General features: G+C 45.0%; 1 long non-coding RNA gene across 1 annotated transcript in view; it reads right to left on the bottom strand.

Moving 5' to 3' along the window:
- Positions 1-1,655: 1,655 nt before the first annotated feature.
- Positions 1,656-6,000, bottom strand: part of LOC123344680 — a 33,803-nt gene continuing 29,458 nt past the window's right edge. The window contains exons 2-3 of the long non-coding RNA XR_006572618.1: positions 5,375-5,526; positions 1,656-2,245 (exon numbers count right to left, since the gene is read on the bottom strand). This is a non-coding gene — a long non-coding RNA (uncharacterized LOC123344680). The remainder of the gene's footprint in view (positions 2,246-5,374; positions 5,527-6,000) is intronic.

Here is a 6,000-nt window from a genome sequence, read left to right as displayed (position 1 = left end):
AGAGCACATTGAAAAGATGTGATCAAAAAAGCACTAAACAAGGGAAGTGCTATGTACCCCACAGCATCTCCCCAGCACTGTGTGTTGCATACACTTTGTGCTGTTATGGTCCATGTCCTGTGTACCTTAAACTTTTCTAGTCACACATCAAGATAAGGCCTATGGGGAAGAGAGAGGACTCCCAACCACCAGAGCAGGGCCGTCCCTAGCTATTCTGGGGCCCTACGCAGCCCCCCCCCATTGGGGGTGAGGGAGGCTGGCCCCAGGCCTCCACGGGGGGTGGTGTGGCTTGGGAGGCAGGGGGAACCTGTGAGTGCAGGCCCGGCCCTGCTGCAGTCCTCAGGGATGGGAAGAGGTGGGGCTGAGGCGGAGCAGGGCGAGGGCTTTGGGGAAGGGGTGGAGTGGGGGTGGGGCTAGAGCAGAGCAGTGGCGGGAAAAGGCGGGGCTGGGGCAGGGCAGGGGTGGGGGGCCTGGGGAAGAGGTGGGGCGTAGGCTGGAGCAGCATGCAGCTGCACAGGGCACCAGGAAATGTGGTACCCCAAGTTTCCTGGTGCCCTACGCAGCTGCGTACTTTGCGTATGGGTAAGGATGGCCCTGCACCAGAGGTGCATCTGCAAATTGAGATCCTGAGTTGGGCACCTGGCCCTCCCATGTCTCAGAACTGCTTGGCCTGGCTGATGAAACGTGGACACAGTGGTTCAGTGGCAGAGTAATGAAGAGAACCCAAGGGGTTTGCAATCCCAGTAAGTGGCTCTTATCAGCAGACAACACTTCCTTCGCCATCTGACAAATAATTTCCATTGACCAAGAAACCCCCCAAAACTCCCAACTCTTTTTAACATTGTAAAATTCCCAAACTGTAACAGAGGGTGTGGAAGCAGAAATAACATTAATTCAGTTAATAAAAAAATAAAACATGTCTAATAAGTTATAAGCGCTAGCACTTACATGTCCATCCCTTTCCAGGTAGCCCAATAAGAGATATTGCCAGCTACCTCTTTGGGCTTGTTTTTATTTTTAAATCTTTGAAATGTGACAGATTATCTAGAACACAAAGTGCAGAAGATTGTTTCACACTCAGTACGTCCATGCTTTCCTCTTCCTGCCTAAATTAAACATAATATTCCAAGTGGGAAGGAGGGATTTGGACAGTTCTATGCATCTAATTAAAATTGCTCTAGTTTAAGTCCTGGCTGAATTCTGATTGCTTGAAGCTAAAAAGTTCAACCCTTCTCTTAGGAGGACTGCAAAGTAAACTGCTTGATTAATTACCCATTGATTAAATTTCTCTCAATCTCAACCACAAAAAGATGATAGTAACAAGCGTAGCAGCAAAAACCACCTTATTTGGTCTCTGAGATATTTATGTTAATGTACAAGTTTACCACTGTCAGGATCTTTTAAAAGGATCCTTTAGTTTTTGGCAATGATCACCCCATTCCTTTGGGACACCGGTGGGATTCTTTAGCTAACCAAGTATGTTTTCACCTCTTGATTTGAGGATAATAGGCCTTTTTATTTTGCGCATACAATTAGAAAATCATCTCTATTATCCCTGCACGGATTTTTCCTTGAAGAGCTGAACAAAAATCCTGGATCTAAGTAGTCCCAAAACTTTGGGGATATCACAATTCAGATCTGCTCTGCCTCTGAAGTTGTTGGTTTGGGATTTTTTAAAATACCACATCTTGCTCCCATCTCATACAAAGTTCAGGTAAATGAACAAACATCCCTTTAAAGATACCCCCCACCTACATAATGAGTTTCAGCAAAGACACCACTGTTCAAACTGCGAGCCAAAATAGAGGGGTTGTCTTTGGAGGTTGCTCAATTATGGAATGATTGAGAAGGCAAAACATGGACTTGGTTGGATGCAGCAGAAGTTTGTTATGAAAAACAACAGAAACAACGTATCATTATTTAGCTTCCCAAGATACTCACATCACTGGTCAATGCGCCAATGACAGAGTCTCTTATGCTTTTAAAGCACTGGCACCTGTTGCGGGCGGTAGAGTCTCCTGGAAGATCCCAACATGGGGAAGCACAGCTCCTGTTACATCCCATTAAATGGTGCAGCATGCACACCCTTGGCTGGTGCACAGAGTGTGTGGGTCCTCCTGCTCTGTTCACCTTCCTTGCTTCCTCCTCCTCATCCCCTTTGGGCTAACTGGTGACGCCAGTCCTTGTACATCCTAAGGAAAGGAAAGTTCCTGGGCTCCCTCTCCTTACAGTAGATGGTTTCAGCCTGGCCAGAAAGGCATAAATGGGTTCAATACAATGTAAAATAAGACATTGCACATAGACAACCACAGAGGGAGGGATCCTGTTCTTGGTGGGTCCCTAGGCACCACCATAATAAACATCGTTCTTAATAATGATGGACAAGTTTGGGCGATAATTAGAGGCCAGACCTCACTCTGTTGTAATGCTGCTGTACAATGCTGCATCACCAATGTGTGATGATGCAGTGGAACATCTGGACACGAGTCTGTGTATCGACTCCATGTCGTGATATCAGGACAGTTCTACGAACAGTTAGGACTTCATGCACAGCATTATTGTGTAAAGTGGATACTCAGATTTTCATGTTAACTACAGGAACTGAGCTCTTATGATTCTGCTCCAAAAGTACAAGCCCTGCCAGGTGAACTGAATAAGAATCGTCTTCAGCTGAAGCCATATTAGGCGATGAGATGAGCAATGCCAATTGCACTCAGTGAGGGGCAGTAGTTTACATATACATTTGTCAGCACAATACACCTCTCTCTCTCTCTATATATATATATATCATGAGAAGTAATTTTTCCACTCTACTCCGCGCTGATTAAGACTCAAACTGAAGTATTTTGTCCAGTTCTGGGTGCCACACTTCAGGAAAGATGTGGACAAATTGGAGAAAGTCCAGAGAAAAGCAAAAAAAATTATTAAAGGGTTAGAAAACATAACCTATGAAGAAAGATTGAAAATATTGAGTTTGTTTAGTCTGGAGAAGAGAAGACTGAGGGGGCCATGATAACAATTTTCAAAAGTACATCAAAGGTTGTTACAAGGAGGAGGGTGAAAAATTGTTCTCCTTAACCTCGGAGAATAGGACAAGAAGCAATGGAATTAAATTGTAACAAGGAAAGTTTAGGTTGAACATTAGGAAAAACTTCCTGTCAGGATAGTTAAGCACTGGCACAAATTGCCTAGGGAGGTTGTAGAATCTCTGTCATTGGAGGTTTTTAAGAACAGGTTAGACAAATGCCTGTCAAAAATGGTCTTCTAGTTATTACTTAGTCCTGCCTTGAGTGCAGGAGACTGGACTAGATGACTAATTGAGGTCCCTTCCAGTTTTATACTTCTATGATTCTATATTTGTCAGTATGTCATGTGGTTACTTACGCTATAGTGTACATGCACAAATTAAAAAATGGAAACTTTCTTCTCATGCTTACTGTAGCTCTATTCTGTTGTTAGCAGTTAAGCAGAACTTTCTGGGTACAAGTTGCATGACTGCATTTTTTTTTAAGGGTCACTGGGCATCCATTCAAGGGACAGGAGATTCAAGAATGAGAGAGAAGGAACACACTGTATTAGAATCTTAGAACTGTGAGCTTAAACCCCAATCAGATGCAGGAGGTGCAATTTATGTTTTTGGGGTCAGCAAGCCCCAAGGAGGACAGGTGGAAGGACCCTTACTGCTCTTCCCTTGTGAGTTCTGTAAGGGAGGACACAGCTGCAAGATTCTATGTGAGTCCTGCCAGCTGAGGCTATCTTGAAGATGTGACATCCCTGAATCTCTCAGATGCTGCTCTTTCCCGAACCATCCCTCACCCACTTTCTGGGATGCACCAGGCAGTGGTGAGCCCCACTGAAGCAGGGACTGCAGGAGGTTTGTATCACTGCACTGCATGGATCAATGGGGCAAATAAGTCCCTCCCTGTACATTCTGCTCTCTCGCCAAAGACAGATCCAACTGAAACAATCCCATAATCTGAGCGAATAACTGTGACACCAAACATCACAGTAGGGTATCCCTACCCCTGACCCAACTGGATGTTTACAAACAGGTCTCTTTCCATTCACCTTTTGGTGGGTCTAAGGGACTTTGAGCTTTCATAGAATAGAATATCAGGGTTGGAAGGGACCTCAGGAGGTCATCTAGTCCAACCCCCTGCTCAAAGCAGGATCAATCCCCAGACAGATTTTTGCCCCAGATCCCTAAATGGCCCCCTCAAGGATTGAACTCACAACCCTGGGTTTAGCAGGCCAATGCTCAAACCACTGAGCTATCCCACACCACTGTTTTTCCACAGTAAATGAAGAAAAAGCAGGATTAGAGCATTTTCCACCCCCTCCTTGGCAAAAATCGAGTTCTGAAACAACTCATAGATGAACTACAAAGGGAGCTGCAGCTAGGGATGTGACTCAGCGTGTTAGGTCACTTCCTGTGATTTTACAAGATAGCCAACACTCCAGGCCTGTCTACCAGAGATCACAATCGAGCTGAGAACAGACAGAAAGAACAGTGCAGCAGAACAGACAGAAAGAACAGTGGGATGAATCCCTCTTTACTATAGTTCTGTGAGACTGAATAGTATTGTCTGTTTATTCATACACAAACATGCCAGGCATGAAACTGATCTGGTGCATTTCAGAGCCGCAGTTGGAGCGACACTTCTGCCCCACAGCAGTTATCTGGAGTCAAGTTACCTTTTCTTCTGAAGTAGCAGTGGCCACTGGAGTCAGCAGCTGCTGACTCCTAACCTTAGTTACCCTGACTCAGACTGAGGACTGAAAATAAAGTCTAGCTCCTTTACAGCAACTCCTGTGTGTCTGACTCCTATTAGCCCTGTCTTCTGACTGATGCCACCTTACATGTTCACTTTCACCCAGGTCCTTCTTACATGCTGGGATGCCCCATAAATCACTTAGCCAACTCCTGTGATGTCATGTTTGAAGCACTGCAGGACCTGACACCTCCCTGGCAGCACACTCCAAGCCAATACGAAAAATTGTGTGGTGCCTCGTAGCTGTTGGAGGCTAAGTTTGGGGGTCATGGCATGAGGAAGGCTCAGACTTCTTGGTGGGAGGTTTCAGCTCTTGTTAGAGATGCTAGCTGAGGGAAGCTCTCACATCTGGGCCTTAATTTAGCCTTATGAGATTTTCTGCTTTATTCTAGTCTCCTGTGAGATGCATTTCACAGTAGGGCATTTTTTATGGGCTTTCTTTTAAAAAATAAACAGCAGGGATGGAATCATACTTAGACTACCGTAGGAGAATATGTTGGAAATCACAGGGGGATTGGGAAACATGTGGGTTCAGGGTGAAAAGAACCAAGCCACGAGCAGGCTGACTACCCACTTTCAGCTTTCACACCATACAGACTTACCCTCATTGGTGGCTTTCACACGCAGAACGTAACAGAGCGTGTTAGAATGCAGCAGACAAGATACAGGCTTAGTCAAGGGCACATTGTATCAGGAATCCTTTTGTACTCTTAATGGCAGCATGAAGGAACAATTGGCGTGAGGCCCAGCAGCCCTGTAAATCAATACAGATATTTATTTAAACCAAATGGCTAGCGAGAATATCAGGCTGCATTTGTAGCCTTTTCCAAAAAGAAATTAACAACATTTCAGGAGATGAGAGCAAACCCACGTGAGAACAAAGCAATTCCTTCTACCAATCATTACAGGACAGGCTTCCAGGATTCACCTGACCTGATACTGAAGTCCAGTAATAGATAGCACCCATTATTATCAGACTTGATTATCATAAAAGCCAGCAGATTGCATGATATCCCCAAAATGTTCCTGACAGCAAAACATTCCTAAATATATTCGTAGTCATGGATGGCATTTGTTTAACGTGTGGAGGTCAAATCCTGAGGATTAATAGTCAAGTGTGTTGAAGACTGGCATGGACATGTGTTGCTTCAGCAGGCACATATCCCATTTGGGTGAGAAGCAAAGCTTGGCTTGACTACTTCCCAAGGTTTTGCCTGCTTGCTGGAGT

Source organism: Mauremys mutica, chromosome 11 (genome assembly GCF_020497125.1).
Source record: "Mauremys mutica isolate MM-2020 ecotype Southern chromosome 11, ASM2049712v1, whole genome shotgun sequence".
NCBI classification, from domain to species: domain Eukaryota; kingdom Metazoa; phylum Chordata; order Testudines; family Geoemydidae; genus Mauremys; species Mauremys mutica.
This window is presented reverse-complemented; position numbering and strand designations above follow the sequence as displayed.